This window comes from Oncorhynchus mykiss, unplaced genomic scaffold, assembly GCF_013265735.2.
Source record: "Oncorhynchus mykiss isolate Arlee unplaced genomic scaffold, USDA_OmykA_1.1 un_scaffold_671, whole genome shotgun sequence".
Lineage (NCBI taxonomy): Eukaryota > Metazoa > Chordata > Actinopteri > Salmoniformes > Salmonidae > Oncorhynchus > Oncorhynchus mykiss.
The window spans coordinates 1-16,724 of record NW_023494118.1 but is presented as its reverse complement, the minus strand read 5'-3'; the positions used below and the strand labels follow the sequence as shown (position 1 = coordinate 16,724).

Here is a 16,724-nt window from a genome sequence, read left to right as displayed (position 1 = left end):
GCAGATGTGAACACCCACACCTATTTGAATCAAACCAGTCTCATTAATTTAACCCACATCTCTGTCTAGCAAAATCACATCACAAAAGAGATGTCTTTTACTAATATTGGAAACGATACAGACACCTTCAATTGTCTAGCAACAGGGTTTCTTAAGCTACGTTTTGGGACGCAAAGTGGGCCTGAGCATGTGAGAGGCAGTGTTGCCAAATCCTCAGGAAGGAAAGTAGCTATTGCTGGTCCTAAAAGTAGCTAGAAGTCGCTAAATGACGTCATCACATAATTTTCATAATTGGCCAAGTGGATGTAATTGTGATTGACGCTGTAGGAGAGAGGAATAACGCCTCGGGAGAGACAAAAAGTGAGTAAAAAAACACCCTAAGTATGTTTAGAACTACAATTGAACTTTCTTCTGTCGATTCTTGTCTTTTTTCTGAATACTCACTAAATATAGCGACAAAGTCGCTAAGTTGGCAACACTGGTGAGAGGTGGGTAGCGAGATATCAGTAATCAATGGTAATCACATACTATTTCTTCGTAACTATGATCATTCGAGGACAGTACATTTTTCATTTGGGTCTCGAGATGAATAAACTCAAGAACCTCTGACATGAATTCTTAAACTATGATTTGGGACCCAAAGCGGTTATTAACATGTCATAGGTGGGTCGCGAGATATGAGTGAACATTCAGAATCATATACTATTTCTTCATAATGTTGGTCGTTCGAGGACACTGCATTTCTCATTTGGCTCTCGAGCTTAAAAATGGTAAAAACGTCTGAAACAGCAGATGAATGATTTCGTGTAAGTAATTAACCTACAATATGGTGGGGAACTTTGTCAAACGGCAGAGTTGCTGAGTTTCTTAGCTTGCATAGCAAGTCTTAACTCATTCAAAAAACAACCCTTCTAAAATTACATTGCAGTGCCGTGACCCGGATTCGAACCGGGGTTACTGCGACCACAACGCAGAGTACTAACCACTATACGATCACGGCCGGCTACAAGAGCTGGATTTGTTAAGCCTACATAGGCTGTGAAAGTGATGTGCACAAGCTGGCTAAACTCTTTTCATTTTGGTCTCGATAATGAATAAACTGAAGAAACAGTGGAGCTTTACACAGTCGGTAGATTTTTTCTCATTCAAAAAGTGCCCTTTTTCCGTGACATTGGAATATCTCAATTGCATCCTCCTCACGTCATCTCTAATTCTCTAAACCCATTGGTGAGAAAACCTGAGTGCCCTCCCCTCTGACCTTCTCCACCAATGTGAACAATAAAAAGTTACTGCTGAGATTTGAACTCAGGATCTCCTGTTTACTAGACAGGCACTTTAACCAACTAAGCCACAGCACCCATAAAAGTCATATATGTTGCAGATGTGAACACCCACACCTATTTGAATCAAACCAGTCTCATTAATTTAACCCACATCTCTGTCTAGCAAAATCACATCACAAAAGAGATGTCTTTTACTAATATTGGAAACGATACAGACACCTTCAATTGTCTAGCAACAGGGTTTCTTAAGCTACGTTTTGGGACGCAAAGTGGGCCTGAGCATGTGAGAGGCAGTGTTGCCAAATCCTCAGGAAGGAAAGTAGCTATTGCTGGTCCTAAAAGTAGCTAGAAGTCGCTAAATGACGTCATCACATAATTTTCATAATTGGCCAAGTGGATGTAATTGTGATTGACGCTGTAGGAGAGAGGAATAACGCCTCGGGAGAGACAAAAAGTGAGTAAAAAACACCCTAAGTATGTTTAGAACTACAATTGAACTTTCTTCTGTCGATTCTTGTCTTTTTTCTGAATACTCACTAAATATAGCGACAAAGTCGCTAAGTTGGCAACACTGGTGAGAGGTGGGTAGCGAGATATCAGTAATCAATGGTAATCACATACTATTTCTTCGTAACTATGATCATTCGAGGACAGTACATTTTTCATTTGGGTCTCGAGATGAATAAACTCAAGAACCTCTGACATGAATTCTTAAACTATGATTTGGGACCCAAAGCGGTTATTAACATGTCATAGGTGGGTCGCGAGATATGAGTGAACATTCAGAATCATATACTATTTCTTCATAATGTTGGTCGTTCGAGGACACTGCATTTCTCATTTGGCTCTGGAGCTTAAAAATGGTAAAAACGTCTGAAACAGCAGATGAATCATTTCGTGTAAGTAATTAACCTACAGTATGGTGGGAAACTTTGTCAAACGGCAGAGTTGCTGAGTTTCTTAGCTTGCATAGCAAGTCTTAACTCATTCAAAAAACAACCCTTCTAAAATTACATTGCAGTGCCGTGACCCGGATTCGAACCAGGGTTGCTGCGACCACAACGCAGAGTACTAACCACTATACGATCACGGCCGGCTACAAGAGCTGGCTTTGTAAAGCCTACATAGGCTGTGAAAGTGATGTGCACAAGCTGGCTAAACTCTTTTCATTTTGGTCTCGATAATGAATAAACTGAAGAAACAGTGGAGCTTTACACAGTCGGTAGGTTTTTTCTCATTCAAAAAGTGCCCTTTTTCCGTGACATTGGAATATCTCAATTGCATCCTCCTCACGTCATCTCTAATTCTCTAAACCCATTGGTGAGAAAACCTGAGTGCCCTCCCCTCTGACCTTCTCCACCAATGTGAACAATAAAAAGGTACTGCTGAGATTTGAACTCAGGATCTCCTGTTTACTAGACAGGCACTTTAACCAACTAAGCCACAGCACCCATAAAAGTCACATATGTTGCAGATGTGAACACCCACACCTATTTGAATCAAACCAGTCTCATTAATTTAACCCACATCTCTGTCTAGCAAAATCACATCACAAAAGAGATGTCTTTTACTAATATTGGAAACGATACAGACACCTTCAATTGTCTAGCAACAGGGTTTCTTAAGCTACGTTTTGGGACGCAAAGTGGGCCTGAGCATGTGAGAGGCAGTGTTGCCAAATCCTCAGGAAGGAAAGTAGCTATTGCTGGTCCTAAAAGTAGCTAGAAGTCGCTAAATGACGTCATCACATAATTTTCATAATTGGCCAAGTGGATGTAATTGTGATTGACGCTGTAGGAGAGAGGAATAACGCCTCGGGAGAGACAAAAAGTGAGTAAAAAAACACCCTAAGTATGTTTAGAACTACAATTGAACTTTCCTCTGTCGATTCTTGTCTTTTTTCTGAATACTCACTAAATATAGCGACAAAGTCGCTAAGTTGGCAACACTGGTGAGAGGTGGGTAGCGAGATATCAGTAATCAATGGTAATCACATACTATTTCTTCGTAACTATGATCATTCGAGGACAGTACATTTTTCATTTGGGTCTCGAGATGAATAAACTCAAGAACCTCTGACATGAATTCTTAAACTATGATTTGGGACCCAAAGCGGTTATTAACATGTCATAGGTGGGTCGCGAGATATGAGTGAACATTCAGAATCATATACTATTTCTTCATAATGTTGGTCGTTCGAGGACACTGCATTTCTCATTTGGCTCTCGAGCTTAAAAATGGTAAAAACGTCTGAAACAGCAGATGAATGATTTCGTGTAAGTAATTAACCTACAATATGGTGGGGAACTTTGTCAAACGGCAGAGTTGCTGAGTTTCTTAGCTTGCATAGCAAGTCTTAACTCATTCAAAAAACAACCCTTCTAAAATTACATTGCAGTGCCGTGACCCGGATTCGAACCGGGGTTGCTGCGACCACAACGCAGAGTACTAACCACTATACGATCACGGCCGGCTACAAGAGCTGGCTTTGTAAAGCCTACATAGGCTGTGAAAGTGATGTGCACAAGCTGGCTAAACTCTTTTCATTTTGGTCTCGATAATGAATAAACTGAAGAAACAGTGGAGCTTTACACAGTCGGTAGATTTTTTCTCATTCAAAAAGTGCCCTTTTTCCGTGACATTGGAATATCTCAATTGCATCCTCCTCACGTCATCTCTAATTCTCTAAACCCATTGGTGAGAAAACCTGAGTGCCCTCCCCTCTGACCTTCTCCACCAATGTGAACAATAAAAAGTTACTGCTGAGATTTGAACTCAGGATCTCCTGTTTACTAGACAGGCACTTTAACCAACTAAGCCACAGCACCCATAAAAGTCACATATGTTGCAGATGTGAACACCCACACCTATTTGAATCAAACCAGTATCATTAATTTAACCCACATCTCTGTCTAGCAAAATCACATCACAAAAGAGATGTCTTTTACTAATATTGGAAACGATAGACACCTTCAATTGTCTAGCAACAGGGTTTCTTAAGCTACGTTTTGGGACGCAAAGTGGGCCTGAGCATGTGAGAGGCAGTGTTGCCAAATCCTCAGGAAGGAAAGTAGCTATTGCTGGTCCTAAAAGTAGCTAGAAGTCGCTAAATGACGTCATCACATAATTTTCATAATTGGCCAAGTGGATGTAATTGTGATTGACGCTGTAGGAGAGAGGAATAACGCCTCGGGAGAGACAAAAAGTGAGTAAAAAAACACCCTAAGTATGTTTAGAACTACAATTGAACTTTCTTCTGTCGATTCTTGTCTTTTTTCTGAATACTCACTAAATATAGCGACAAAGTCGCTAAGTTGGCAACACTGGTGAGAGGTGGGTAGCGAGATATCAGTAATCAATGGTAATCACATACTATTTCTTCGTAACTATGATCATTCGAGGACAGTACATTTTTTCATTTGGGTCTCGAGATGAATAAACTCAAGAACCTCTGACATGAATTCTTAAACTATGATTTGGGACCCAAAGCGGTTATTAACATGTCATAGGTGGGTCGCGAGATATGAGTGAACATTCAGAATCATATACTATTTCTTCATAATGTTGGTCGTTCGAGGACACTGCATTTCTCATTTGGCTCTCGAGCTTAAAAATGGTAAAAACGTCTGAAACAGCAGATGAATGATTTCGTGTAAGTAATTAACCTACAATATGGTGGGGAACTTTGTCAAACGGCAGAGTTGCTGAGTTTCTTAGCTTGCATAGCAAGTCTTAACTCATTCAAAAAACAACCCTTCTAAAATTACATTGCAGTGCCGTGACCCGGATTCGAACCGGGGTTGCTGCGACCACAACGCAGAGTACTAACCACTATACGATCACGGCCGGCTTACAAGAGCTGGCTTTGTAAAGCCTACATAGGCTGTGAAAGTGATGTGCACAAGCTGGCTAAACTCTTTTCATTTTGGTCTCGATAATGAATAAACTGAAGAAACAAGTGGAGCTTTACACAGTCGGTAGATTTTTTCTCATTCAAAAAGTGCCCTTTTTCCGTGACATTGGAATATCTCAATTGCATCCTCCTCACGTCATCTCTAATTCTCTAAACCCATTGGTGAGAAAACCTGAGTGCCCTCCCCTCTGACCTTCTCCACCAATGTGAACAATAAAAAGGTACTGCTGAGATTTGAACTCAGTATCTCCTGTTTACTAGACAAGGCACTTTAACCAACTAACCCACAGCACCCATAAAAGTCACATATGTTGCAGATGTGAACACCCACACCTATTTGAATCAAACCAGTCTCATTAATTTAACCCACATCTCTGTCTAGCAAAATCACATCACAAAAGAGATGTCTTTTACTAATATTGGAAACGATACAGACACCTTCAATTGTCTAGCAACAGGGTTTCTTAAGCTACGTTTTGGGACGCAAAGTGGGCCTGAGCATGTGAGAGGCAGTGTTGCCAAATCCTCAGGAAGGAAAGTAGCTATTGCTGGTCCTAAAAGTAGCTAGAAGTCGCTAAATGACGTCATCACATAATTTTCATAATTGGCCAAGTGGATGTAATTGTGATTGACGCTGTAGGAGAGAGGAATAACGCCTCGGGAGAGACAAAAAGTGAGTAAAAAAACACCCTAAGTATGTTTAGAACTACAATTGAACTTTCTTCTGTCGATTCTTGTCTTTTTTCTGAATACTCACTAAATATAGCGACAAAGTCGCTAAGTTGGCAACACTGGTGAGAGGTGGGTAGCGAGATATCAGTAATCAATGGTAATCACATACTATTTCTTCGTAACTATGATCATTCGAGGACAGTACATTTTTCATTTGGGTCTCGAGATGAATAAACTCAAGAACCTCTGACATGAATTCTTAAACTATGATTTGGGACCCAAAGCGGTTATTAACATGTCATAGGTGGGTCGCGAGATATGAGTGAACATTCAGAATCATATACTATTTCTTCATAATGTTGGTCGTTCGAGGACACTGCATTTCTCATTTGGCTCTGGAGCTTAAAAATGGTAAAAACGTCTGAAACAGCAGATGAATCATTTCTGTGTAAGTAATTAACCTACAGTATGGTGGGGAACTTTGTCAAACGGCAGAGTTGCTGAGTTTCTTAGCTTGTATAGTAAGTCATAACTCATTCAAAAAAACAACCCTTCTAAAATTACATTGCAGTGCCGTGACCCGGATTCGAACCGGGGTTGCTGCGACCACAACGCAGAGTACTAACCACTGTACGATCACGGCCGGCTACAAGAGCTGGCCTTTGTAAAGCCTACATAGGCTGTGAAAGTGATGTGCACAAGCTGGCTAAACTCTTTTCATTTTGGTCTCGATAATGAATAAACTGAAGAAACAGTGGAGCTTTACACAGTCGGTAGGTTTTTTCTCATTCAAAAAGTGCCCTTTTTCCGTGACATTGGAATATCTCAATTGCATCCTCCTCACGTCATCTCTAATTCTCTAAACCCATTGGTGACAAACCTGAGTGCCCTCCCCTCTGACCTTCTCCACCAATGTGAACAATAAAAAGGTACTGCTGAGATTTGAACTCAGTATCTCCTGTTTACTAGACAGGCACTTTAACCAACTAAGCCACAGCACCCATAAAAGTCACATATGTTGCAGATGTGAACACCCACACCTATTTGAATCAAACCAGTCTCATTAATTTAACCCACATCTCTGTCTAGCAAAATCACATCACAAAGAGATGTCTTTTACTAATATTGGAAACGATACAGACACCTTCAATTGTCTAGCAACAGGGTTTCTTAAGCTACGTTTTGGGACGCAAAGTGGGCCTGAGCATGTGAGAGGCAGTGTTGCCAAATCCTCAGGAAGGAAAGTAGCTATTGCTGGTCCTAAAAGTAGCTAGAAGTCGCTAAATGACGTCATCACATAATTTTCATAATTGGCCAAGTGGATGTAATTGTGATTGACGCTGTAGGAGAGAGGAATAACGCCTCGGGAGAGACAAAAAGTGAGTAAAAAACACCCTAAGTATGTTTAGAACTACAATTGAACTTTCTTCTGTCGATTCTTGTCTTTTTCTGAATACTCACTAAATATAGCGACAAAGTCGCTAAGTTGGCAACACTGGTGAGAGGTGGGTAGCGAGATATCAGTAATCAATGGTAATCACATACTATTTCTTCGTAACTATGATCATTCGAGGACAGTACATTTTTCATTTGGGTCTCGAGATGAATAAACTCAAGAACCTCTGACATGAATTCTTAAACTATGATTTGGGACCCAAAGCGGTTATTAACATGTCATAGGTGGGTCGCGAGATATGAGTGAACATTCAGAATCATATACTATTTCTTCATAATGTTGGTCGTTCGAGGACACTGCATTTCTCATTTGGCTCTCGAGCTTAAAAAATGGTAAAAACGTCTGAAACAGCAGATGAATGATTTCGTGTAAGTAATTAACCTACAATATGGTGGGGAACTTTGTCAAACGGCAGAGTTGCTGAGTTTCTTAGCTTGCATAGCAAGTCTTAACTCATTCAAAAAACAACCCTTCTAAAATTACATTGCAGTGCCGTGACCCGGATTCGAACCGGGGTTGCTGCGACCACAACGCAGAGTACTAACCACTATACGATCACGGCCGGCTACAAGAGCTGGCTTTGTAAAGCCTACATAGGCTGTGAAAGTGATGTGCACAAGCTGGCTAAACTCTTTTCATTTTGGTCTCGATAATGAATAAACTGAAGAAACAGTGGAGCTTTACACAGTCGGTAGATTTTTTTCTCATTCAAAAAGTGCCCTTTTTCCGTGACATTGGAATATCTCAATTGCATCCTCCTCACGTCATCTCTAATTCTCTAAACCCATTGGTGAGAAAACCTGAGTGCCCTCCCCTCTGACCTTCTCCACCAATGTGAACAATAAAAAGGTACTGCTGAGATTTGAACTCAGTATCTCCTGTTTACTAGACAAGCACTTTAACCAACTAACCCACAGCACCCATAAAAGTCACATATGTTGCAGATGTGAACACCCACACCTATTTGAATCAACCAGTCTCATTAATTTAACCCACATCTCTGTCTAGCAAAATCACATCACAAAAGAGATGTCTTTTACTAATATTGGAAACGATACAGACACCTTCAATTGTCTAGCAACAGGGTTTCTTAAGCTACGTTTTGGGACGCAAAGTGGGCCTGAGCATGTGAGAGGCAGTGTTGCCAAATCCTCAGGAAGGAAAGTAGCTATTGCTGGTCCTAAAAGTAGCTAGAAGTCGCTAAATGACGTCATCACATAATTTTCATAATTGGCCAAGTGGATGTAATTGTGATTGACGCTGTAGGAGAGAGGAATAACGCCTCGGGAGAGACAAAAAGTGAGTAAAAAAACACCCTAAGTATGTTTAGAACTACAATTGAACTTTCTTCTGTCGATTCTTGTCTTTTTTTCTGAATACTCACTAAATATAGCGACAAAGTCGCTAAGTTGGCAACACTGGTGAGAGGTGGGTAGCGAGATATCAGTAATCAATGGTAATCACATACTATTTCTTCGTAACTATGATCATTCGAGGACAGTACATTTTTCATTTGGGTCTCGAGATGAATAACTCAAGAACCTCTGACATGAATTCTTAAACTATGATTTGGGACCCAAAGCGGTTATTAACATGTCATAGGTGGGTCCGCGAGATATGAGTGAACATTCAGAATCATATACTATTTCTTCATAATGTGGTCGTTCGAGGACACTGCATTTCTCATTTGGCTCTCGAGCTTAAAATGGTAAAAACGTCTGAAACAGCAGATGAATCATTTCGTGTAAGTAATTAACCTACAGTATGGTGGGGAACTTTGTCAAACGGCAGAGTTGCTGAGTTTCTTAGCTTGTATAGAAGTCATAACTCATTCAAAAACAACCCTTCTAAAATTACATTGCAGTGCCGTGACCCGGATTCGAACCGGGGTTGCTGCGACCACAACGCAGAGTACTAACCACTATACGATCACGGCCGGCTACAAGAGCTGGCCTTGTAAAGCCTACATAGGCTGTGAAAGTGATGTGCACAAGCTGGCTAAACTCTTTTCATTTTGGTCTCGATAATGAATAAACTGAAGAAACAGTGGAGCTTTACACAGTCGGTAGATTTTTTCTCATTCAAAAAGTGCCCTTTTCCGTGACATTGGAATATCTCAATTGCATCCTCCTCACGTCATCTCTAATTCTCTAAACCCATTGGTGAGAAAACCTGAGTGCCCTCCCCTCTGACCTTCTCCACCAATGTGAACAATAAAAAGGTACTGCTGAGATTTGAACTCAGTATCTCCTGTTTACTAGACAGGCACTTTAACCAACTAAGCCACAGCACCCATAAAAGTCACATATGTTGCAGATGTGAACACCCACACCTATTTGAATCAAACCAGTCTCATTAATTTAACCCACATCTCTGTCTAGCAAAATCACATCACAAAAGAGATGTCTTTTACTAATATTGGAAACGATACAGACACCTTCAATTGTCTAGCAACAGGGTTTCTTAAGCTACGTTTTGGGACGCAAAGTGGGCCTGAGCATGTGAGAGGCAGTGTTGCCAAATCCTCAGGAAGGAAAGTAGCTATTGCTGGTCCTAAAAGTAGCTAGAAGTCGCTAAATGACGTCATCACATAATTTTCATAATTGGCCAAGTGGATGTAATTGTGATTGACGCTGTAGGAGAGAGGAATAACGCCTCGGGAGAGACAAAAGTGAGTAAAAAAACACCCTAAGTATGTTTAGAACTACAATTGAACTTTCTTCTGTCGATTCTTGTCTTTTTTCTGAATACTCACTAAATATAGCGACAAAGTCGCTAAGTTGGCAACACTGGTGAGAGGTGGGTAGCGAGATATCAGTAATCAATGGTAATCACATACTATTTCTTCGTAACTATGATCATTCGAGGACAGTACATTTTTCATTTGGGTCTCGAGATGAATAAACTCAAGAACCTCTGACATGAATTCTTAAACTATGATTGGGACCCCCAAAGCGGTTATTAACATGTCATAGGTGGGTCGCGAGATATGAGTGAACATTCAGAATCATATACTATTTCTTCATAATGTTGGTCGTTCGAGGACACTGCATTTCTCATTTGGCTCTCGAGCTTAAAATGGTTAAAACGTCTGAAACAGCAGATGAATGATTTCGTGTAAGTAATTAACCTACAATATGGTGGGGAACTTTGTCAAACGGCAGAGTTGCTGAGTTTCTTAGCTTGCATAGCAAGTCTTAACTCATTCAAAAAACAACCCTTCTAAAATTACATTGCAGTGCCGTGACCCGGATTCGAACCGGGGTTGCTGCGACCACAACGCAGAGTACTAACCACTATACGATCACGGCCGGCTACAAGAGCTGGCTTTGTAAAGCCTACATAGGCTGTGAAAGTGATGTGCACAAGCTGGCTAAACTCTTTTCATTTTGGTCTCGATAATGAATAAACTGAAGAAACATGTGAGCTTTACACAGTCGGTAGGTTTTTTCTCATCAAAAGTGCCCTTTTTTCCGTGACATTGGAATATCTCAATTGCATCCTCCTCACGTCATCTCTAATTCTCTAAACCATTGGTGAGAAAACCTGAGTGCCCTCCCCTCTGACCTTCTCCACCAATGTGAACAATAAAAAGGTACTGCTGAGATTTGAACTCAGTATCTCCTGTTTACTAGACAAGCACTTTAACCAACTACGCCACAGCACCCATAAAAGTCACATATGTTGCAGATGTGAACACCCACACCTATTTGAATCAAACCAGTCTCATTAATTTAACCCACATCTCTGTCTAGCAAAATCACATCACAAAAGAGATGTCTTTTACTAATATTGGAAACCGATACAGACACCTTCAATTGTCTAGCAACAGGGTTTCTTAAGCTACGTTTTGGGACGCAAAGTGGGCCTGAGCATGTGAGAGGCAGTGTTGCCAAATCCTCAGGAAGGAAAGTAGCTATTGCTGGTCCTAAAAGTAGCTAGAAGTCGCTAAATGACGTCATCACATAATTTTCATAATTGGCCAAGTGGATGTAATTGTGATTTGACGCTGTAGGAGAGAGGAATAACGCCTCGGGAGAGACTAAAAGTGAGTAAAAAAACACCCTAAGTATGTTTAGAACTACAATTGAACTTTCTTTCTGTCGATTCTTGTCTTTTTTTCTGAATACTCACTAAATATAGCGACAAAGTCGCTAAGTTGGCAACACTGGTGAGAGGTGGGTAGCGAGATATCAGTAATCAATGGTAATCACATACTATTTCTTCGTAACTATGATCATCGAGGACAGTACATTTTTCATTGGGTCTCGAGATGAATAAACTCAAAGAACCTCTGACATGAATTCTTAAACTATGATTTGGGAACCCAAGCGGTTATTAACATGTCATAGGTGGGTCGCGAGATATGATGTGAACATTCAGAATCATATACTATTTCTTCATAATGTTGGTCGTTCGAGGACACTGCATTTCTCATTTGGCTCTCGGAGCTTAAAAATTGTAAAAAACGTCCTGAAACAGCAGATGAATCATTTTCGTGTAAGTAATTAACCTACAGTATTGGTGGGGAACTTTGTCAAACGGCAGAGTTGCTGAGTTTCTTAGCTTGCTATAGGAAGTCATTAACTCATTCAAAAAACAACCTTCTAAATTACATTGCAGTGCCGTGACCCGGATTCGAAACCGGGGTTTGCTGCCGACCACAACGCAGAGTACTAACCACTAGTACGATCACGGCCGGCTACAAGAGCTGGCCTTTGTAAAGCCTACATAGGCTGTGAAAGTGATGTGCACAAGCTGGCTAAACTCTTTTCATTTTGGTCTCGATAATGAATAAACTGAAGAAACAGTGGAGCTTTTACACAGTCGGTAGATTTTTTCTCATTCAAAAAGTGCCCTTTTTCCGTGACCATTGGAATATCTCAATTGCATCCTCCTCACGTCATCTCTAATTCTCTAAACCCATTGTGAGAAAACCTGAGTGCCCTCCCCTCTGACCTTCTCCACCAATGTGAACAATAAAAAGGTACTGCTGAGATTTGAACTCAGTATCTCCTGTTTACTAGACAGGCACTTTAACCAACTAAGCCACAGCACCCATAAAAGTCACATATGTTGCAGATGTGAACACCCACACCTATTTGAATCAAACCAGTCTCATTAATTTAACCCACATCTCTGTCTAGCAAAATCACATCACAAAAGAGATGTCTTTTACTAATATTGGAAACGATACAGACACCTTCAATTGTCTAGCAACAGGGTTTCTTAAGCTACGTTTTGGGACGCAAAGTGGGCCTGAGCATGTGAGAGGCAGTGTTGCCAATCCTCAGGAAGGAAAGTAGCTATTGCTGGTCCTAAAGTAGCTAGAAGTCGCTAAATGACGTCATCACATAATTTTCATAATTGGCCAAGTGGATGTAATTGTGATTGACGCTGTAGGAGAGAGGAATAACGCCTCGGGAGAGACAAAAAGTGAGTAAAAAACACCCTAAGTATGTTTAGAACTACAATTGAACTTTCTTCTGTCGATTCTTGTCTTTTTTTCTGAATACTCACTAAATATAGCGACAAAGTCGCTAAGTTGGCAACACTGGTGAGAGGTGGGTAGCGAGATATCAGTAATCAATGGTAATCACATACTATTTTCTTCGTAACTATGATCATTCGAGGACAGTACATTTTTTCATTTGGGTCTCGAGATGAATAAACTCAAGAACCTCTGACATGAATTCTTAAACTATGATTTGGGACCCAAAGCGGTTATTAACATGTCATAGGTGGGTCGCGAGATATGAGTGAACATTCAGAATCATATACTATTTCTTCATAATGTTGGTCGTTCGAGGACACTGCATTTCTCATTTGGCTCTCGAGCTTAAAAATGGTAAAAACGTCTGAAACAGCAGATGAATGATTTCGTGTAAGTAATTAACCTACAATATGGTGGGGAACTTTGTCAAACGGCAGAGTTGCTGAGTTTCTTAGCTTGCATAGCAAGTCTTAACTCATTCAAAAAACAACCCCTTTCTAAAATTACATTGCAGTGCCGTGACCCGGATTCGAACCGGGGTTGCTGCGACCACAACGCAGAGTACTAACCACTATACGATCACGGCCGGCTACAAGAGCTGGCTTTGTAAAGCCTACATAGGCTGTGAAAGTGATGTGCACAAGCTGGCTAAACTCTTTTCATTTTGGTCTCGATAATGAATAAACTGAAGAAACAGTGGAGCTTTACACAGTCGGTTAGATTTTTTCTCATTCAAAAGTGCCCTTTTTCCGTGACATTGGAATATCTCAATTGCATCCTCCTCACGTCATCTCTAATTCTCTCTAAACCCATTGGTGAGAAAACCTGAGTGCCCTCCCCTCTGACCTCTCCACCAATGTGAACAATAAAAAGGTACTGCTGAGATTTGAACTCAGGTATCTCCTGTTTACTAGACAGGCACTTTAACCAACTAAGCCACAGCACCCATAAAAGTCACATATGTTGCAGATGTGAACACCCACACCTATTTGAATCAAACCAGTCTCATTAATTTAACCCACATCTCTGTCTAGCAAAATCACATCACAAAAGAGATGTCTTTTACTAATATTGGAAACGATACAGACACCTTCAATTTGTCTAGCAACAGGGTTTCTTAAGCTACGTTTTGGGACGCAAAGTGGGCCTGAGCATGTGAGAGGCAGTGTTGCCAAATCCTCAGGAAGGAAAGTAGCTATTGCTGGTCCTAAAGTAGCTAGAAGTCGCTAAATGACGTCATCACATAATTTTCATAATTGGCCAAGTGGATGTAATTGTGATTGACGCTGTAGGAGAGAGGAATAACGCCTCGGGAGAGACAAAAAGTGAGTAAAAAAACACCCTAAGTATGTTTTAGAACTACAATTGAACTTTCTTCTGTCGATTCTTGGTCTTTTTTCTGAATACTCACTAAATATAGCGACAAAGTCGCTAAGTTGGCAACACTGGTGAGAGGTTGGGTAGCGAGATATCAGTAATCAATGGTAATCACATACTATTTCTTCGTAACTATGATCATTCGAGGACAGTACATTTTTCATTTGGGTCTCGAGATGAATAAACTCAAGAACCTCTGACATGAATTCTTAAACTATGATTTGGGACCCAAAGCGGTTATTAACATGTCATAGGTGGGTCGCGAGATATGAGTGAACATTCAGAATCATATACTATTTCTTCATAATGTTGGTCGTTCGAGGACACTGCATTTCTCATTTGGCTCTCGAGCTTAAAAATGGTAAAACGTCTGAAACAGCAGATGAATGATTTCGTTGTAAGTAATTAACCTACAATATGGTGGGGAACTTTGTCAAACGGCAGAGTTGCTGAGTTTCTTAGCTTGCATAGCAAGTCTAATCTCATTCAAAAAACAACCCTTCTAAAATTACATTGCAGTGCCGTGACCCGGATTCGAACCGGGGTTGCTGCGACCACAACGCAGAGTACTAACCACTAGTACGATCACGGCCGGCTACAAGAGCTGGCTTTGTAAAGCCTACATAGGCTGTGAAAGTGATGTGCACAAGCTGGCTAAACTCTTTTCATTTTGGTCTCGATAATGAATAAACTGAGAAAACAGTGGAGCTTTACACAGTCGGTAGGTTTTTTCTCATTCAAAAAGTGCCCTTTTTCCGTGACATTGGAAATATCTCAATTGCATCCTCCTCACGTCATCTCTAATTCTCTAAACCCATTGGTGAGAAAACCTGAGTGCCCTCCCCTCTGACCTTCTCCACCAATGTGAACAATAAAAAGGTACTGCTGAGATTTGAACTCAGGATCTCCTGTTTACTAGACAGGCACTTTAACCAACTAAGCCACAGCACCCATAAAGTCACATATGTTGCAGATGTGAACACCCACACCTATTTGAATCAAACCCAGTCTCATTAATTTAACCCACATCTCTGTCTAGCAAAATCACATCACAAAAGAGATGTCTTTTACTAATATTGGAAACGATACAGACACCTTCAATTGTCTAGCAACAGGGTTTCTTAAGCTACGTTTTGGGACGCAAAGTGGGCCTGAGCATGTGAGAGGCAGTGTTGCCAAATCCTCAGGAAGGAAAGTAGCTATTGCTGGTCCTAAAAGTAGCTAGAAGTCGCTAAATGGACGTCATCACATAATTTTCATAATTGGCCAAGTGGATGTAATTGTGATTGACGCTGTAGGAGAGAGGAATAACGCCTCGGGAGAGACAAAAAAGTGAGTAAAAAAACACCCTAAGTATGTTTAGAACTACAATTGAACTTTCTTCTGTCGATTCTTGTCTTTTTTCTGAATACTCACTAAACTATAGCGACAAAGTCGCTAAGTTGGCAACACTGGTGAGAGGTGGGTAGCGAGATATCAGTAATCAATGGTAATCACATACTATTTCTTCGTAACTATGATCATTCGAGGACAGTACATTTTTCATTTGGGTCTCGAGATGAATAAACTCAAGAACCTCTGACATGAATTCTTAAACTATGATTTGGGACCCAAAGCGGTTATTAACAGGTCATAGGTGGGTCGCGAGATATGAGTGAACATTCAGAATCATATACTATTTCTTCATAATGTTGGTCGTTCGAGGACACTGCATTCTCATTTGGCTCTCGGAGCTTAAAAATTGGTAAAACGTCTGAAACAGCAGATGAATGATTTCGTGTAAGTAATTAACCTACAATATGGTGGGGAACTTTGTCAAACGGCAGAGTTGCTGAGTTTCTTAGCTTGCATAGCAAGTCTTAACTCATTCAAAAAACAACCCTTCTAAAATTACATTGCAGTGCCGTGACCCGGATTCGAACCGGGGTTGCTGCGACCACAACGCAGAGTACTAACCACTATACGATCACGGCCGCTACAAGAGCTGGCTTTGTAAAGCCTACATAGGCTGTGAAAGTGATGTGCACAAGCTGGCTAAACTCTTTTCATTTGGTCTCGATAATGAATAAACTGAAGAAACAGTGGAGCTTTACACAGTCGGTAGATTTTTCTCATTCAAAAAGTGCCCTTTTTCCGTGACATTGGAATATCTCCAATTGCATCCTCCTCACGTCATCTCTAATTCTCCTAAACCCATTGGTGAGAAAACCTGAGTGCCCTCCCCTCTGACCTTCTCCACCAATGTGAACAATAAAAAGGTACTGCTGAGATTTGAACTCAGGATCTCCTGTTTACTAGACAGGCACTTTAACCAACTAAGCCACAGCACCCATAAAGTCACATATGTTGCAGATGTGAACACCCACACCTATTTGAATCAAACCAGTCTCATTAATTTAACCCACATCTCTGTCTAGCAAAATCACATCACAAAAGAGATGTCTTTTACTAATATTGGAAACGATACAGACACCTTCAATGTCTAGCAACAGGGTTTCTTAAGCTACGTTTGGGACGCAAAGTGGGCCT

General features: G+C 40.7%; 13 non-coding genes across 13 annotated transcripts; all 13 read right to left on the bottom strand.

Annotated features, from left to right (window-relative positions):
• Positions 1-928: 928 nt before the first annotated feature.
• Positions 929-1,000, bottom strand: trnah-gug. Its single transcript has one exon. It is a non-coding gene; the product is annotated as a tRNA-His (tRNA).
• A 1,304-nt stretch (positions 1,001-2,304) lies between these two features.
• On the bottom strand, positions 2,305-2,376 carry trnah-gug. Its single transcript has one exon. It is a non-coding gene; the product is annotated as a tRNA-His (tRNA).
• Positions 2,377-2,660: 284 nt separating this feature from the next.
• Positions 2,661-2,734, bottom strand: trnat-agu. Its single transcript has one exon. It is a non-coding gene; the product is annotated as a tRNA-Thr (tRNA).
• Positions 2,735-3,681: 947 nt separating this feature from the next.
• On the bottom strand, positions 3,682-3,753 carry trnah-gug. Its single transcript has one exon. It is a non-coding gene; the product is annotated as a tRNA-His (tRNA).
• A 1,304-nt stretch (positions 3,754-5,057) lies between these two features.
• trnah-gug lies at positions 5,058-5,129 on the bottom strand. Its single transcript has one exon. It is a non-coding gene; the product is annotated as a tRNA-His (tRNA).
• A 1,310-nt stretch (positions 5,130-6,439) lies between these two features.
• Positions 6,440-6,511, bottom strand: trnah-gug. The gene has a single exon. It is a non-coding gene; the product is annotated as a tRNA-His (tRNA).
• A 1,303-nt stretch (positions 6,512-7,814) lies between these two features.
• Positions 7,815-7,886, bottom strand: trnah-gug. The gene has a single exon. It is a non-coding gene; the product is annotated as a tRNA-His (tRNA).
• Positions 7,887-9,188: 1,302 nt separating this feature from the next.
• trnah-gug lies at positions 9,189-9,260 on the bottom strand. Its single transcript has one exon. It is a non-coding gene; the product is annotated as a tRNA-His (tRNA).
• Positions 9,261-10,563: 1,303 nt separating this feature from the next.
• Positions 10,564-10,635, bottom strand: trnah-gug. The gene has a single exon. It is a non-coding gene; the product is annotated as a tRNA-His (tRNA).
• A 2,697-nt stretch (positions 10,636-13,332) lies between these two features.
• On the bottom strand, positions 13,333-13,404 carry trnah-gug. The gene has a single exon. It is a non-coding gene; the product is annotated as a tRNA-His (tRNA).
• Positions 13,405-15,072: 1,668 nt separating this feature from the next.
• trnat-agu lies at positions 15,073-15,146 on the bottom strand. Its single transcript has one exon. It is a non-coding gene; the product is annotated as a tRNA-Thr (tRNA).
• A 950-nt stretch (positions 15,147-16,096) lies between these two features.
• On the bottom strand, positions 16,097-16,168 carry trnah-gug. The gene has a single exon. It is a non-coding gene; the product is annotated as a tRNA-His (tRNA).
• Positions 16,169-16,451: 283 nt separating this feature from the next.
• Positions 16,452-16,525, bottom strand: trnat-agu. Its single transcript has one exon. It is a non-coding gene; the product is annotated as a tRNA-Thr (tRNA).
• Between the last annotated feature and the right edge of the window lie 199 nt (positions 16,526-16,724).